At 35.3% G+C, this 20084-nt stretch overlaps 1 protein-coding gene across 6 annotated transcripts in view; it reads right to left on the bottom strand.

The window, feature by feature from the left end:
- Nucleotides 1–20084, bottom strand: part of Klf12 (KLF transcription factor 12) — a 438598-nt gene that overhangs the window by 159158 nt on the left and 259356 nt on the right. The window lies entirely within an intron of this gene.

Genomic DNA, 20084 nt, shown 5'->3' with positions numbered 1-20084 from the left:
CTGAAGGTACAAAAGTACAAAGCAGTAAGACAAGTCCTCTGCCATAAAGACATTTTCATTCCATCAAGGAAGAGCAACACAATTATTAAAATAGAGTGAAATCAACGCTTTACAGAAGAAAAAGAGGCCACAGGAATATAAGAATGAACAGAAAGTTACACAGAATCTTCTAAAAGACAAGTTCAGAGTACAAAGTTTTATCTACTTGTAACTGTATAAATACAACCTATTTAATTAAAAGTTTCCTTTTGTTGGTTTGATTCATCACCTGCATTATGAGTCTTGGTTTCCTGTTTTAAACTTATGCTAGTTTTCATTAGATAAACTTAAATATCCTTTGCAGCTCTGAAATTCTACAATATAATGTCTACCCTTATTCAAATTATCATAACTTGGAGACATAATATCACTTGTAGTGACCCTGGGGAAACTCACTACATTTCCACTTTCACATTTCCTGGAAGAACTACTATAGTTATGTTCATTTTGAACATTAGAAAAGAACACAAAGTTCTTCAACCTCCCAGGTCTGATAACTAAATTACTAAATAGTAGTCATTTCTAATGACTGAATTACAATTTATTCAGCATATGACAAATTTTTTTCTTAAAAACGTATACAACTACTATACTGGTATTTTAGAAAAAAAATCTTATACTGACAACTTCAACTGGTCTATGGTTTTTGGTTTAATTTAAAATAATAATAATTGTGTCCAAGTTCATTTGCATTTGTATAAATTTTAGTAAGATAAATTTACTAACAAAGACCTCAAGATCTGACCCAGACTAATGTTCTCAGCATGCTATCAGTGGGCATGAGTATATCTCTATTCATATACTTTTCACTCATAAATTTAAGAAGCACTTACTGATTGTCTGCTTCTGAGACCTCAAATAGCCCAATGGTTCTACTGGTGTTATGTCAGTCTAGCCTTGACAAAGAGCTAGCCTAAAACAGGTTATTTTGGTAACATTTAATTTATCCAGGCTAGAATGCATGTTATTATTCTATTAGATGAAGACCAAACTCCTCAGCTTTTTTATGACAATTAGACAATAATGTCTAAAATTATGTTAATTTATTATTTCAGTCTTGGTTTCATAAAAGATTCTGGCTTGTTATTCTCCACCAAAATATGAGCCTACATTTTTAAAAAAATGTGTTTCCAAAAGCCTTTCTTTATAGAATATAAATTATAGCTCCATTCAAAATATAAAATAGGCAATAATGCAAGAGCATTTTATTCATCAACAATGAGGGGGGAAAATGCATCAACTAAATCAGATCAACTAAAAAGGAAAATGGGCTGATGTGTTAATGGTTTTCTTTTTTTTTCTTCTTCCTAACTAGTATGGCTAGTTACCTAAAAAAAATGTGAATTAAGGAAAAAAAAAAGAACCATTCAAAATATCTCCTGTATGAAATTCTAAATGACAAGGTTTTCATTTATGTGCTGAAATATAATGTTTTAAATCAAAGACATTAAGAAAAACAAAACAAGCACCATAAATTGAATTTTTTAGTAAAAAGTTATGAGTACCATTTACTCTTCCAATAAGAACAGTATTTCAGTTTGTTCTCAGCATTACCATTTAATTTCTTTGTAGAATTATGTCAGGTGTTTCTTATTAGTATGTTATACACATATGGAAATTCTTTGTTGAGGCTGCTTTCATACCAAGGTACCAACTGGATTATGATTAAAAATATAAAACACATCATTAAGTACATGGACTGAATGCCACTGGTTTGACCTTAAATATACTCTTGATCAGCTCCTCTCTTCTTCTTAGGTATTAGACATTCCCCAAATCCTTATTTTGGAAAGAGTTATTATTTCCACTGCAATTTTTTCTCCGCATACCTATCTTAGCCATAGGTGCCTCCGTGCATTTACAAACCAAGGGCTGGGAGTACTTCAGTGCTGTAGAAACAGGTGATAATGACACTAGCAGGTGACAACAATACAGGAGCTGAGAAATGCACAGCTTGTTTTCAAAGAGATTGCTTCTGAGGCCCTGAGGCCTCACTGGGCTTTGCAAGCAGCTCAGACTTCTCTGGATGATTAACAGGAGGCTGCTGGTTTCTTTGGTCGGTTTCTGCTTCATTCCTGGCTAAGAAAACACCTATTCCTTCAGCTGTTGTACAGGGACAGAAGAGTTTCTCTCCCAATTCCCTTGCCTATGCTGGAAAGCTGAGAAGACCAAATACTAAGAGTCACTAGGTGCTTTCAGACACTTGAGAATTGCCATCTCTCATGTGCTCCAACCGAAACAGAGAAATTACTCATAAAAATAAGGAAGAATAAACCAATCAAAGACTTGGGGCCTAGGACAAATTTATGCATGAATCTATAAATGCAAACATCCACAGAGACACAGGGTGCTTCCTTTTGCATGTGTGGCAGCTGAAGTGCAGGCAGCATATTCAAAAAGAACACTTCATCAGTATAATCAGGACAAAAATCTCTCCTGTACCATTCATCTGTATTCAGTGTTGACATAGCATTGCACTTGGACAGCCCCTACTTGTATGATATGATAATGTGGCAGGTAAAGCCATCCATAATTCCAGGTTCGGGCTGCACAAGCATATGGGTAAAGCCAGCCACACTGCAAAGACGTGGATTCAAAATGGCTATGGTGTGCTCCTGTTCCTCCTGTTAAGGAAAAGACCTGATAGGCTCAGCCCTGAAATCAGCATTAGGAATCCATTGCTTTACTCCTGGGGAGTGGAAACTGAAACTCACTGGTTCTGAGGTTTGGACCCTAAAGGGGAAGCTTCAGTGAGGTACCTGGAGCACAGGAGATGGCCAAGAGGAGAAGTAAAGGTGAGGACAAACAGAGGAAAACAGGAAACCAGCCCCTGGGCAGCTGGAAGCCAAGGGAAAAGACCACCCACACTGGGGAGGAGCGGGGACATGTCACCCAGGAACAGCCTTGAAGGGACAGGGACCCCAAGAAGACAAGACATAACAAAGAACATTTGGAAGCATGATGAGGAAGACAAGCTTCTGTAAAAGTACTGAAGAAAGGCTTTCATACTAAAACTTGACCCTTGTTTACTAATGCCTCAGTTCTTGATACAACATTGATGGACTACTCACGGCAGGTTCGAAGGAATGTTTTGTGTTTGCAAATAAACTCCATCCAGATTTTTGCCTGGGAGTGACGCTAGCTGAATTTTTGCTATTGGTTCCCCTGGTATGAGAACACTGGATTTTTATCAAAGAGAGTTATTTTATTTTCTAAAAGATGTTATCTCTAAAAGTGTATGAAATTTAAAAAAGTTTTATACTATGTATTAAGAAGTACTGGCTGGGTGCAGTGGCACATGCCTATAAATCTCAGGGGTTTGTGAGGCTGTGGCAGGAGGATCACAAGTTCAAAGCCAGCCTTAGCCACTTAGTGAGGCTATAAGCAATTTAGTGAGATCCTGTCTCAAAATAAAAATATAAAAAGGTCTGGGGAATGTGGTTCAGTGGTTAAGTGCTCCTGGGTTTGATCCCAGGTGTCATAAAAAGAAAAATACGTAAATAAAAAAGAGAGAGAGAAGGAAAGAAAGAAAGAGAAAAGGAAGTAATAGCATAAATACACACAAAAGTCCAGCAAGGGAAACAGAACAATATATTTCATAAGCAATGTGTGTGAAAAATATACGTGGAATCCGTTGTCACATATTATTGTTTTTTCACAAATCTGAAGGTTAGTTTTACTCATTATAATCTACTCAAAGTATTATACAGAACGTTCTAATGAACATGTTCTTTTAAGTATTCTGGAGACCGCTTTTGAGCTTTGCTACAGACATATATTTTTTCTGAATAAACATCTGAAAATGTAACTTCAGCTTCAGGCATTTTGCTGAATGAAAGCAAGAAGGCATCTAAAACCCCCCACTTGTTAGTTTCCAGAGTACTAGATGAATTTCCCTCAGTCAATCATGGAGTTTATTATGGTCTGCCACTGAGTAAGAAGCATTTCTAATGCTGTTCATGTGTTTTAATCACCTGGAATTTTTAAAAGGAAAAAACCATGTCTGACACACCCTATCTTTGGAAAGCCCTTTAGAGAATGTTATGAGTTGCCAGGTTGGGGACCATATGAATAATACACGGCTAAATGTTACCCAAGACTATATACTTTCTGTTTCATCTAATGGTACTAGGGATTTTTGGAGAGGTGACCCTTGCACACATACATGATGGTGACAATTATCCATCCATCATTTTAAAGAACTGTTTTATTTTGGTTTTACAATTTTTTTGAGAAATAATTTCATGGCAGTTTTTAGAAAAGATTGTGAAGTGACTTGTCTAACATCACCTAGCTTGTGGTTAACTATGAAAAAGACCTTTGTTTTGTAGCCTGTTGTGTGATACTTTAGGAGGAAAATGAGATTTGGGGATAAAAGTACTTGAGCTCATGACCTGCCCCTGCTACTTATTAGCTGTGCTATCTTGGCAGCATCACTAAAATTCTCCAAGTCTCAGCTTCTCAATCTATAAGGGAGTAATGTTAAGTCCAAGTTTGTTAAATTGTTGTAAAAACAGAACTAAAGTTATCAAGCACTTTTAACTGTGAGAAATGTGAGAGACAAGCAGATGAGCAGACTTATGTCTTCTTAGAACTAAAAATTCCAGACACAATGCCATCTATTACTAAAACCATCTCAGAGGTGACCCGATTCACTGAACGCAGCATGAGATGTATTCTAATTCTGGATCATGGACAGTCGTTGCCAAACAACCAAATAGATCAGGGCTACAAAAGCAACTGAACAAATTGCTTTAGAGACCACTTAGGACTTAAAAAATAGAAATTCTGAAATAAGAGAAAGACAGTTACTTAATGATGTTGTTTCTGTCTTTCTAAACATTTTAGCTTTACCAGATCAGCCCACAGAAGACCATACAACAGTAGACAGAATATGTTTTAACTGACTGAGCTGATTTTGTAATTTCACCATGCAACCTCCCTCTATCAATCTATATTTCAAGGTGCATATACTTTATGACAGTAATATATAAATGTACTCAAATAATTGGGAGATGTTGGTTATTCTTATAGAGTTACCACAGATGAGTAGAGGATATTAGCTTCCTATGTCTCAGAAGAAAATTACATAAAGTTTAGTTTGACTTAATGACTATCTGGAAAGTACTTTCAAAAGCAAAAAAGGAATTAAATTGAACCCTGTCTGTGATCACTAGACTTTTTAGTAATACTGCATTATTTTAAGTGCAAGTACATTTTAATTAAAGAGCCAAATCCTTTAACATGATGTGTACAGTATATACACAGCTCAGTCTTTGCAACTTCAGTTTCCCTCATGAAGAGATGAAATTTGAAAGGTGTGAGCACTGTGCTTGGAGCAAGTGCTCTGCAATTTTGGCTGGCTATTTTGCTCTCCGTGCAAAGGTCACTGAACAGCCATTTGTAAAGAGAGCATGGACTACACTTTGCTCTGTACTCTTACGAAAAAGGAACGCCTAGTTTTTAAATTTTTTTTCCCCGTGTCCTGATGTTCATAATTTTACCTTGCTTTCAGTGATTTTTCTTATTCACATGTTCAAGGAAAAAGTCTTAAACTAAATACAACAGAAGTGAGAATTTATAAAACCGAGAAAAAAATTAAAGAATACTAAAGAAAGATAAATTGTAATTCCTTTAAAAGTATGCATGAGCGAGTAAAAGGAAGCAAATAGAATTATCCTACACTGACAACCTGAAATTTGTTCTCCAAAGCCTTGAATACATTATCTACTATAGGTAAGAGAAGATATTTAAATGACTTTTATGTCAACATCTCAATTGTAAATGTGAGAAATGATTGATTCTGTTAGAAAACCCAGAACATATGCATAACATAATGAACTCTCTTCACATTTACATTAGTTTTTATGCTTTCAGACTTGAATTAAAAATGGTAATCCTTTAAAAGTTAAATGCACACATTTAAATTGGTCCCAAAGTTTCCTTATATCCTAGCTGTATATTTTCAAGACCTGTATCCTAGGATTTTCGCAAATTATATCATTTACCCTAATAATCAGACTATGTTTACAATTGGCTATAACTTTGAAACTCTGGCCTCACCCATATGTGCTGTGAAGTTGAGCTGGTACAAAAGGAGGAGAAGAGGGATTTTTTTCAATGCATTTTTTTTTAAACAAATTAATAGCAGACATACCTAAGAACTGAAAAGGGTTAAATAAACATGTTTGGACATAAATGTACATAGATTACACACAAAAATACAAATGCTTAGCAAATGAATGATGTGTTTAACAAAACTCAGTTGATGACAACTTATCCCATTTGAGAGAAATGAGGATGATAGTAAAGATATTTTGAATCTTAAAGTACTTACATTTTATTCACCTGGTCAAATTGGACAAAGTAGTGATATCACTAAAACAAAGGTCAAAAGAGGAAGTCTAGGAAAGTAGTTTAATTCCTATTGTCTGACAGTTGCTTTTAAACTTAACCTCATAAAGTACGCCAAGACATCTGAAAAATAAATTTTATCATTTCGACTTTATCACATTTTGGGATAGGGAAAACTATAGCAACAGTAAACAGATCAGTGATTGCTAAATAGTTGGGGGAAGGAAAAGAAGAGGGCAATGAATTGGTGCAGCACAGTGAATTTTGGGACCTTGAAATTATAGGAAACTGTGTGGCATATATATGTCACTATGCATTTGTCAAAACCCACAAACTATACAATATAGAGTGAACCTTAATGTAACCTATGGACTATACTTAATAATTATGTATCAACATAAGTTCATTGAATCATTAAACATAACAAATACACCACACAAATGCAAGATGTTAATAATAGGAAATTATACGCAGAGATGGGTTGTGACCCCATGTACTCTCTGCCAAATTTTTCTACAAACGTAAATTTGTACTAAAAGTATAGTCCACTATTTGTTTTAAAACTAAATTCACTATTAATGCTGTTGAGACCCTGTTTTTATCTATTATTTTGTCTACCAGTTGCAAAACTAATGATCTAAAATGATAATCATGGCATTTCTAAATTTAAAACAAGAGGCAACTCTTAACAGGTTTCTTTTCTACCTCAGATTAGAACTTCTTTCATCATTTCAGTTTTAAACTTATTATTCAGTAGATGCTTTAAAACACTATAGTTTCACTATACATACGAGGAAAAATGTTTTATCAACTTTTATGGAATGAAAAGTTCATTTAAATGTTTCTCCTGAACCATAATCTCACTCCAGTGCCTGAGGCAAATGTTCTGTGCTAGTTACATATTTTAAAATATGCAATGCTGTTTACCATTCTCCAACAGATTCATCTTCTCTGCCACCAGATGGGCCTGGCTTTTGATTTTACAAAACGTTCACCATAAATAGTTATTTTTACAACAATCTATCACAAAGGCAAAATACATCACATTTCACAGAAAAGAAAACTTGACCTCCCAGTGGTTGTGATAGTCAGATGCCACATTCAGAACCCCAACACATACACATACACACAAAAACATGTAAAGGAAAATGGTAACTATTTCCAATAGAGGAAGATCTACTTGCAAAAATAAGGGTTTTACTTTGGTGATTATTAAAGCAAGTAGTCTAGCAAAACCTACATGCACTTGTCTTCTCCTAGAATACAGTTATAAAGAGATTAAAAAAAAATCCTACTAGGTCAAAACAAGACTAATGGTAAAGTTGGGAGAATTAGCCCTTTTTCCACCTCTCCCAGGAAACAGGCAGATGTGATGGGAAATATCACACATGGACAAGTGAGCACTTTAAAGGCTCCACAACTTTTTATCAACAGCGGATTTAATTCCTTTTCCGCTCTCTCATATAAAACAACACTTTAGCCTGGGCTCTTGGCTTCCAGGTAAAACTAGTACAGACTCATGCAGGACTTCTGAGGATCCAAGAGGGTAACACTGTCTAAAGGGTGTTTTAATGGTTCCATTTTGGCCCACAACTGCCACAGGGCACATGCAGGTATACACAATCCATTTACAACATATGAACTGTACAAAGGAAGCCTCCGCTGACTGTGGGCATCCAGATAAGCACATAAGCAGAGGCAGACAGACCAGGCTGGTGCTTCAGAAAAAGGCTGAAAAAAGGAAAGGGCAATGGGAGACTGGGGGCAGGTTTGCCAGCCAAGAATCCCCATAACCAGGTGTAATTTACGATGGGGGAACTCTCAGCTCACTGCTCCTCTTGGCTGGGATACTTACTTATTCATCAGATATTAGGATTGTAAGAATACGGTAATAGCAATGCCAACAAAAATGTAATTAAAGACTGGCATTGTAATATGCTGGGACACAGGATTATAAATGGGTGGACACTTTCAGGAACGCTGTTGAATTGTGTCTCAGAAGTCTTTACCTCAGAAATAATCGTTTCTTTTTAAGAACCTAGGAAATGCCATTACCTTTCTATACCCCTCCTCACATCTGTTTGGCAGAGAGGAAATGACCTTATATTCAGTCCGCTCAAAATATATCCCTGATTACTCTATTTTGAAGACCAAAATAATATTTGGAAATGACAACCACAATCAAATACCGATGCTGACTTTTAGGAATTATCAAAGAGAATATGCTTAAAAAATTAAAAAAAGAAGAAAAAATGGAGCTATGTAAAGTTACCACAGGTTTAGTCAAGATTCCTGTGGAATTGTGGAGCTCACAATGTCAAGTGTTGGCACTGTGAAACAGCTTTGTATAGTCATCATGTCTGGAAGATGACATATGTAGCAACCATCTCAATTTCATGCAAATAAATGCTTTAGGTTGCTTTGGGAGAAAATCTCAGGAGAACAAACATCATTAACTTCAACAGTATCCGTATCTCAAGCAAAGTAGACAACAGTCAAAAAGATGCATTCCAGAAAACTTGGTTAGTTGCCTTAACAAGTGGTCTATTGAGGACATAAAGCTGCAGGTAGATAATACTATCAAACAACTTGAGAGCCTAGAAGAATTTAATTTAAAATTTCTATACTATTTTATATAAAATGTGATCTTGGAATTTGTTTTGTAACTAATACATTTAAATACCTTAACTATTAAAGTCAAAGTATCAATTCATTTACTTATCAAGCTTGGTTATAAATTTTTCTTCTTAGGGGATGATTTACTGCAGGAACCTGCATTTAGACATATTCAGCAATTTGGGATTTTTACAAAAATGTGCACATAGATGCTTTACCTTGCATAAAAACAGAACTAATTTTGGAGCAATCCAGCTATAAGCTGGATTCATTAAGACACCCAGGACAGGCATCCACAGCAGCAGGTACAGGCACCAATTCTATAGTTTCAACAGTATCTCATGTGATTCCAATGATCAGATAAGTTTGAAAAATAATATTTGTTGTCATCAAATTGACAAGTGAGAAAAAAGTTAGTGTGCAAGCATTTATATAAACAATGAAATTAATTTCATGCCTCCAAAATTTATACATGAAAATAAAAGGACAGAGGAAATACTCCAGAATTTTAACTAAATGGTTTTCCATTAGAGGAATGTGTGCAAACTACATTTGTTATCCTTTTTTCCCTCAGTATTTCCTGTTTCCTAAAATGAATCTTACTACTTTTTAAAATAAATGAAAAAAGAAAAAAATAGTAAAAATTTAAAATGCATTAGTTTTTAATTGACTCATAATAAAATAGAATTCTCAACTTTTTTTTCATTGAAACAATAATATATTTTTCCTAGATTCTAGTGAAATACAATGGTATTTGAAGATAGCTATCATGTTATACTGCTTCCAGAAGAAAATAACAGATCTTATTAAAGCTCATGCCATGGGAGTTACTACTATAAGTTTAGACTGGTAGCAAGTATATTCTATAGAAATTATTGTATGTATCCACTTATAATTTGGAATTAAACTAAAAAAAGGAGTTAAGTGTAGTTGACAACTGAAAATTTGCCATTTCAATACACCCATTGGATTAAAACTATGATTATTGGTCATCCCAAGCCACTCATTATAGTGTACTAAGCAAACATTTTTACACTTGAAAACTATCACAAATATTTCCATATCCATGCCTTTTCTTTTGATGAAAAGCTTTCTCCCAATCAGTATTTGGTGAACATTACTATATAATCATCCCAGCACTGTGATAAGTCTGGGGGTGTTACAAAAGGATTTTTAACCTTTATCCCAAGAGAAGCAAGTCTTTTCCCCCAGAGACTTAAGAACATTTCCATCGCTTTTCTAAAAGATTTTTTAAATTTTAGGTGGGCACAATGCCTTTATTTGAATAAATGAAAATTTTATTTTTATGTGGTGCTGAGGATCAAACCCAGTGCCTCACGTGTGCTAGGCAAGCACTCTACCCTGCATCACTTATTTAGTGAACTGCATTCCAAAAACAAGAAATGTATAAATAATGTTAAGTGTTTCAACCCTACATTCTATAAACATAAAGGGCATTAAATGTAAATTTGAAGAAATAATTTAAATCAAGAATATATGGCCAGGTGTAGTGGCGCACACTTGTAATCCCAGTGGCTGAGGAGTCTGAGGCAGGAGGATGATGAGTTCAAAGCCAGCCTCAGGTATGGCAAAGTGCTAAGCAACTCAGTGAGACCCAGTCTCTAAGTAAAATACAAAATAGGGCTGGAGATGTGGCTCAGTGGTCAAGTACCCTTGAGGTCAATCCTCAATACCAAGAAAACTATATAAACAAAAAAGTAACTGTTGAGTATTATTGAGACTGTAAAATCAATTTTTATTGATTATTTTAAAATGCCTGAAAACATTTGTAATTCATATCTATTCCAACATTTTCTAGTACCCTTTCCCCCAATTTATAAATGAAGAAACATTCTTACAGAAGTTTAAGATACTATATGACCAGACACCACAAGGTAACACCCATCTATGATCTAAACATAAATTTGATTCCGAAGCATGAGTCTACTCCCCTACACTGTTCTTGTCACCTTTAGAAGAGGCAGATAAAGAGCCTTGAAAAGTCTTCCTCATGCAGTTCATATGAAATTAGTAGCTGGAAATACCCAGCTGAGGATGTAATAAAATGAGTTCTGCTGAGATAGTTTGCTAAGCCACAACCTACTGCCCCAATATACTTGGATGGAACAGATCAGAGGACAGGTATCCCTGTCCTTTTATGTAGTGACCCCTCATAAAAGTCTATTTCTAATTTAGTTACCCTTTGTTCTCAAATTAGGCTTGAGGATAACAACAAATAGAAAAATCATTCTTAATTTAGGAATCACATCTAGCACTTTGTGCACCACTGAAGCTGTGAAAGAAACAAGAGATGGCGGAATAAAATGGAAAAAACAAAAGCCTCATTAGATTTGAACACAGGAACAATTAGAAATGTTATGTGAAAAAATCATCTACTTTATTTCTTCCTTTTATGCTAAACACTGATAGAAAAAAATGTTATTTTTTAAAAATGTTTTTGTAGTTGTAGTTGGACAGAATGCCTTTATTTTATTTGTATACAGCGCTAAGGACTGAACCCAGTGTCTTGCACACACTAGGCAAGTGATCTGCCCCTGAGCTACACCCCAGCTCTGTTATTTTTAACCAGTGATGCATGCTCCTTAATAAAAGCTGGCAATAAACGCCTGTAAATGGAACAAGTGAGAGGTAGCTCGGTGGGGTTTTAGAACATGGGCACACACCTGAGTTCTAGTACAGGTTCTATTTATATGATCAGTTCACTCATTGTCTCTCTTCCTTTCATTCTAATTGAAAATGACTGTTGATTTTGCTTTCGCAGGTGCCTGTTATCCCCTCCAGCCTCATCAGATTCCACCCATGCCGAGTCAGGTATCACTCCTCCATGTTTCCAAAGCACTCAGCTGCGCCTCTCTTCCTCCCTCGACTGTGAGACCCCTGAAGACACCTTTTCTACTAGTCCTATCACACAGTCCCCAGCATAAAATAAGCCCTTAGTCAAAGCTCATCAGGAAAGCCCAGTTGCTCTCTATAGCCCTTAATAGTTCTCAGATTCAATAAATCTATGAAATTAGCCCACATGTAAAACTTAAACCTTAATTAACTTAATTACACCACATATAAAAATTAGGTTGAAAGATTCCACTGGGTCATTCTTTGGTTAAGAGTAAATGATTAGTTGTCATTTTATCCCTTTGTCTCACTACCGAACTTTGTTTTTAATGTATTACAAAATAATGTTTAAAAGGGATGAAAGACACACTATATAATGGGCCTAAAACAAAATGCAAGACTCATATTTTGTGTTTTTATTAATCTGAAATACACTACTTTTTAAAAAGAAAAGTCAAAAATGAAAGCTCTAAGTATGTCACGGTAGTAGGAAGTCAAAAACTAATGTTCTCACTGGTTCTAAAATTTAGTGTTAGTGTCTATCAAATTCCCTAACGTTTGATGATTCTGCATTTTTCAGTCAATCAGCGTATAATATACATGACAGGGAGATTACAAGTCCTGTAAAGAGATACAAGGAAAAATACATGCATCTGATCCCAGTTGATTTTCTTTCTATTCCATGATAACATAAAAACATGCTGCGTGACTCCTTCCTGGGTGGGCTGACTTGTACCAGCAAACCTGACTTGACATCCGCCAAACTCTCCTGCATATTTTCCGTATATGGAACTCTAAACCTTTCTTCTTGCCCTGTTTACTGTTCAGTTCCTTCATGTAAATCCTATTCTCCCAGAAATTCTGCCTATTCCATTTCACAATCTCTAACCTCACCTGCACATCTGGCGTTCTCATGTTTATGAAGGGAGTAGTTTTCAACCATGAGTGATTCTGTCCCCAAGGGGACACCAAACAATGAAAATCCCGACTGTTACAAATGAGGGAAAGAGTAATAGGGACAGTTCCTACACCAAACACAAAGGATATATGGTGCCTTTGAAGAGAAATCCTCTACTAAGCCATCATCCTCATCCTTTTCCTACCATCTCTTTTCCTTTAACATCACATATTTTCCTTTTTGAGATGATTCTATGCTCAGCTCTTTCCTTCTCTAATTCTTCCATATTTGTTAATCTCATATAGATAGATAGATAGATAGATAGTCTTGCAAACATGAGTATGTGCATTTTTGTGGGTGTAAATGTGGTTTATATACTAGCATGATTGCTGCTAGATATCTGTGTACTGTGACTTTTGAAGTGGGCGGGGGATCGAACCCATGGCCTTGCATATACCAGGCAAGCACTCTATCACTGCACCACATTCCCATCCCTATTATGACTTCTTAGCATGTAGTGCAATGAAAGATAATAGGAAGAATAACAGTTTCTGTGTGTGGTGACGAGCAACACAGAAACTAACATGGGTTTATGATCTGCACATATGGATGTATATTGTTTATTCCTCACAACATCTCAATATAGAAAACTCTTATTAATCACATTTTACATATAGAAAACTGAGAGTTGCAGAAGTCAAAAATATGTCAGTGGTTCCACAGATTATAAGTGACAGTGTCAAAACACAATCTTCAGTGATTTCTGATGATATCTCAGGACACAATATTACAGCAATGCTGACTCCCACACTGATTCTCTGATGTATGCCCACAGATCCAGGGAGACTGAAATCACTGCCACTGCCTCTATAAAACATTTTCCTTTAATTTCATGTGATAAAGACTACCCTATTACTTAATAAAGAAAGGGTCCAAAGGTGAAGTAAAAGCTTCCAGAGATTTCAGAAACATATTTTAGCAGAAAATTATATTTTACTTTAGTGGTTTTCTTTATGTCTCTAAAAATAGTTCTGTATATTATTCAATTGTTTATTATTGAATAAAACAGAAAACTAAGAGTTAGGCACATTAATCACTTCTCTGAACCAAATAATAAAAGTTCAGTTCCCATGAGATAAAGTTACTCTGTGTGTTTTAGTTCTTAAATGATTCTTGTGATAAAATCCCCAATTAATTATTAAATAAATAAGCAAGCCCATATTTACATGGTTCATTTTCTTCTTAACATCAGAACTCTCAGTTGCAGTAAAATAGCCAGTGTTCAATTATCTACAGTCATAGAAGGGATCAGAGTATAAGTAATCCCAAGTGACAGATAATCCAAAAAGCATTCATGTTGGGTTTTAAATTCATTATACGATTCCAGCACATTTACCACCGTAATCATATTTTTTTCCACAGGCTCATATTAAAATCTATTTGTAGTTCTTGAACACAGTCCAGTTGACAGCAGGAAGGAGGACCCCAGATACATGCTGGATGACAGGCTATTAGCATGTTTTTTTTTTTTTTCCTGTAGATAATTGACATGAAGATAAGATAATCAAGAATTGATAGTAAAGTTGCATTTCATATTTATTAGGAGTTTTATATGCCCTCATTCTGTAACCATAAGCAAATTCTTTAACTTTCTAAATTTCAGTTCCTTACTTATAAAATGGTGCTAATATCAATACTGACATTTGAAGGGAGTTCTGAAAATTAAATTAAATACACAGTGCCTGACACAAAGTACTCAAAGTTAGCTGTGGTTGTTATTTTTTGTTGTGGCCTTTATCTATTTAATTCTATGATGAATATTGGACTACTGCATACAATCCTATGTATCACTTTTGTTTCCATAAAATGGAAATAATAGATTATTCAGTAAATGACACAGTATACTACAGGGGCTACTGATAAAATATGCTCCTAGCTGGGTTCAGCAAAAGACAGCTGAGAATACTTTTACTGGACCTAAATGGAAAAAATACCAGAAAACATGGTCTCTTGTTTTAAATTTGGAGCATCATGGATGTTTCAGAATTCAAATTCTAAAATGCAAACTTCTGAAGGTAAAGCACTTTACCAGGAGGGTTTGGAGTGAAAGTGTATGCTCAAACTACTATCTCTGCAGTAAAACAAAAAAGCACTTACAATGAGTAATTTAAAAACTATAAATACCTGCACATCAACTTAGTCCAGGTTTTAGTTTTAAACGACTTTTTCAAAAAGTAAGTTTTCAGAATTTTAAGGAGTTAGCATTAGAGACAGATCATGAAAATGAATTAAATAGAATGATACCATTAATATCAATTCTACAGCATTTCATGAATAGTGTGCTACATATCATGGAATTACAGAGTAAGATAACTGGGGAGTTAAAAATCTCCCTTGGTTTATATAAAATGGCTTTGGATAATTTCTTGTTAATGCAACACAAATGGTAATTTGAGCTTAAATTAATATTCCTTAATTTTTCAAAGAAGATAGCAGACATCCTTACTGGTACAATGGTGACATGGAAAAGGCATTATCCCTTCACCCTTGTTTTCAATCAGGAATTTTTTTTTTATGTCTATATTTCACTGGTGAGTTGGAGTGTATTACTGGGTCTGATTTTTAATATGCTATTAAATTCTTCAGTGCCTTCACCAGTCAGTGGGAAAGATAAACCACAAGCAGTATGACAGGAGATGGAGCTGGTTCTTGAGGAAAAAAACACTAACCTATACCTATATCTTCTCAAAATATACCAGATTACATCAGACTGAAAACAGTCCCCAACAAAAAAAGTAAAAAAAATAGAATGTTGATGCATATTGGTGGAAGACAGAAGGAAAGGATTTTCACTACCACTGAACATGTAAGTATAGGAAACATTGCTGACTATAAATCTAATATATCTAAACTAAAGGGTTTAAAATTACAAAGGAAGAATTTGGTGTCACTGACAAACCAGAATTTGCTGAAAATTCTATTAAACAAAAACATCAACCAACACCAAGTCCATCCCGTGGGATGTACTAAAATTTGGGGAATATCTGACATAAGATCATGTTACTGCAGTAAATTGAAGGGCTGTACAGGCAGCAAAAGTAGCATATAAAGACTATGAAAATAAGGATTTTTAAAGAGTATTTAATGTTGTTAAGTTTGAATAAACAATAGTTTTAATCCATTCTAAAATAAAGGAGTAATAGATTTTAAAGCTTTAGTTGTCATAGTACACATTTGAAGAGTCTCCTTATGAGCCAGGCAAGGTGGCCCATGCCTGCAATTCCATTAATTTAGGAGGCTGAGGTAGGAAGATCACATATTTGGGGTCAGCCTCAGCAATTCAGTAAGATCCTAAGCAACTTAGTGAGACTCTCTCTCAAAATAAAATAAAATAGGGCTGAGGATGTAGATCAGTGGTAAAGGACCCCTGAGTTAAGTCCAGGAAGGCAGGCAGGAAGGGAGGGAGGAAGGAAAATACATTATGAAAGACATATATAGACAAAGTGTCATGATTAAAAAATCCATAGAGAATGGAGGGTCCCCCCATCCAAAAAATGAGTCTATAAATGAATGAAATATTAAAATCAATCTGATTGTGTAAATTGATCTGTGTTTCTTGTTAGGATGAAAAATAATATACAAGTAGCTCTATATAGATCATCTTATCTCAAATGTGGATCATATACTTTTTTTTCATAGTCTCAAAACCCACATTAAACTACAAAACATATTTTATGAGAGGCTTCATGGACAGGACCCAAGGTAATGAGATAGAAAATAATGCGGAAAATTTATAGCAGATGAAATGTGAAAAGAGTAGCTTGTTTTCAGTTCAATTCTCCTACTAGCAATTATAACAAAGTGGGATTAAGTTTAAAAAATACATTTTAATCACTGAAGAGCAACTTAAATAACTAGGACTTCAAGATCCAAGAAAGAAAGCAGCCCAATGAGAGCAGTATCATTCTATAGGACTTTTCTTGGAGGCGCAATCATAGTGTCAGGTATTTACTTATATACTGCAAAGTATTCCAAGACACTGTTTCAAATTCCTTCAAACTAAAAGAAATAGATAATGAAAAAAAAAAAACTTGACAATAATTCGTAACTTTTAACATTATCAAACATGGACTTAAAAATTTTAAAACGCTTAAGAAAATACTTAAGGAGGAAAATTGTATTCATAAATTGAAATCAGAGTGACACTTGAGGGGTAAAAGAAAGTAAGATCCTTTGAAGAGAGTAAGATCCTTTTAAAAAGCACAGAATATGGGGCAGATCTTATAAGGAGGCCCAGAAACAGTGAAGAGAGAAGTACAGGGACCAGCACAGAGCAACACTGAAAAACCTTCTGGCCAAGAATTTTCTTAACTAATGAAAGACATTATCCTACAAATTCAAGAACCTCAATAAATGTTAAGCAACACAAATTAAAAGGAAGCTACTTTTAAAGTAGACTGGGAAAGAATGACTTCTGGGAATTACTTATCAACAAAAGTGATCAAAGCTAGAAGATACTGAAAGGACATCTTTAAATTGCTTAAAGAAAGAAAAATTTCAAATGACAACTTTCATCCTTGAAGGTAAACACCAGTGTGGGGTGTGTGTGTATCAGTTATCTTAAATATATTATTAAAGTGAGACATGTGTCCCTACACCTAGATGGCTGTTCACCTCGATGACATCCTAATGCCAGCACATTTGCCTTCAGATGACTGGCAAGGTAGAAGTAGAAAAAATAGAAGCCTGAAGTGGAATTCAGGGTAGATGGATAACGACTGAATGAGCTGTAATAAATAAACCCCTCAACCTTGTCTTTACTAAAGAGGGCGGGCCTTCTACTCTTTAGCCTTCTTTTCACTCCTTTCTTGATGTCCATGATTTTTCTTTCTGGTTACTATCATAATTAACATAGTTTTCTTGGAGGAACTGAAATCAGGAACAGAATAATATTATTTAACATTTTACACAAAATATTAAAATGCACAAATACTCTATTAGAGATTTGCGGTTTTCATTCTTTGCCACTCCCCCGATCCCCTTGCAGTGCTGGGGACTGAACCCAGGACCTTCTTGCACATGCTGTTCTAAGTGCTCCACTATTGAGTTACACCCCCAAGCCCCATGGCTGTTCTATATCTCCCTGAAGCAGAGGAGCTAGAACATCAAACTCCTTTTACCTTAAGGTCCTAGATTTCGCCAATGAGGTGCACTCATGAAGGGATCAGCAGGCAGAAGTGGGTCTCCTTGCTGGGGGCTGGCTACAGTACTCAACATGGTAGGGTTGAGCCAATTTTATTGGTAGCAGTAAGGCAAGAGCACAGCTCCCTAATTTCTGCTTCCCAGTGATGGCAATCAAAGGTAGCAAAACAGATGGGACTTCCATTCCTCCCTCTCTCCAATGGATTTTGTAACCATTTAAGTCTCTACATTAAATTCCTATCTGAAATATCTAGAGTAGTCACAGTTTCCTGCTCTAAATATCAGCATAATTGTCAAAGGAATGGAAAAGAAAGAACACGAATACAGATTTTTTTAAAAAGGTAAAGAGGAGAAAAACAACACATATAAACAGCTCACAGTCATCTATTAGTCTCTGTGTCCTCTATTCTGTACCACTGGTCTGTAAGTCTACTTTGGTGCCAATACCATGCTGCTTTTGTTACTATTGCTCTGTAGTACAGTTTAAGGTCTGGTATAGTGATGCCAACTGCTTCACTCTTCCTGCTAAGGATTGCTTTAGCTATTCTGGGTCTCTTATTTTTCCAGATGAATTTCATGACTGCTTTTTCTATTTCTATGAGGAATGTCATTGAGATTTTTATCAGAATTGCTTTAAATCTGAATAGTGCTTTTGGAAGTATGGTCATTTTGACAATATTAATTCTGCCTATCCAAGAACAAGGTATTAGAAGAAAAGTAGGTCCAAATCTCCATCGTGTGAGATTAGGCCCCAACTTCCTCAATAAGACTCCTATCGCACAAGAATTAATATCAAGAATTAATAAATGAAATGAAATCAAACTAAAAAGCTTCTTCTCAGCAAAATAAACAATCAGCGAGGTGAACAGAGAGCCAACTAACTGGGAACAAATTCTTACCATATGCATGTCAGATACAGCACTAATCTCTAGGATATATAAAGAACTCAAAAACCTTAACATCAAAAAAATAAATAACCCAATCAATAAATGGGCAAGGAACTGAACAGACACTTCTCAGAAGAGGATATACAATCAATCAACAAACATATAAAAAAAGTTCAACATCTCTAGCAATTAGAGAAATGCAAATCAAAACTACTCTGATTTCATTTCACGTTAGTCAGACTAGCACCTATCGAGAATATAAACAATAATAAGTGCTGGTGAGGATGTGGGGAAAAACGCACACTCATACATTGCTGGTGGGACAGCAAATTGGTGTAGCCAATATGGAAAGCAGTATGGAAATTCCTTGGAAAACTTGGAATTGTACCACCATTTGACCCAGCTATCCCACTCCTTGTTCTATACCCAAAGGACTTAAAAACAGCATACTACAAGGACACAGCCACATCAATGTTTATAGCAGCACTATTCACAAAAGCTAAACTGTGGAACCAATGTAGATGAATGGGTAAAGAAAATGTGATATATATACACAATGGAATATTGCTCAGCATTAAAAGAGAATAAAATCATGGAATTTGCAGGTAAATGAATGGAGTTGGAGAATATAATGCTAAGTGAAATTAGCCAATCCCCCCAAACCAAATGCCCAATGTTTTCTCTTATATAAGGATGCTGATCCATAATGTGCTGTGAGGAGGGGTGGGTGGGAGTAAATGAACTCTAGATAGGGCAAAGGGGAAAAGAGAAGGGAGGGGGCATAGGAGTAGGAAAGTTGGTGGAATTTGATGGTCATCATTACCCTAAGTACATGTATGAAGCTAGATGTGACTCTATTTTGTGTACAACCAGAGATATGGAAAATTGTGCTCTATATGTGTAATATGAATTGTAATGTGTTCTGTTGTCATATATAACAAATCAAAAGATTTTAAAAATTCCTTTTAATTCAAATGATGTGTATGAAGAAAAACAGGGCAAGGCAAGCTGGAACACACCTGTAATCCCAATGACTTGGCAGGAGGATTAGCAAGATCCTGTCTTAAAATAAAAGGGAAAAAAGGCTGTGAGTGTGTTAGGAGTAGAGCACACCCCAGTACTACAACAACAAAATCAAAAAAGAAAAAAGGAAACATGGAAGTAAAAAAATCTATTAGTTTCATTTAGTATTTCAAACACTATTTTTTGGAGATAGTTAGATGGTTTATGAGTTA

The sequence above is a fragment of the Marmota flaviventris genome, chromosome 4, assembly GCF_047511675.1.
Source record: "Marmota flaviventris isolate mMarFla1 chromosome 4, mMarFla1.hap1, whole genome shotgun sequence".
NCBI lineage: Eukaryota > Metazoa > Chordata > Mammalia > Rodentia > Sciuridae > Marmota > Marmota flaviventris.
This window is presented reverse-complemented; position numbering and strand designations above follow the sequence as displayed.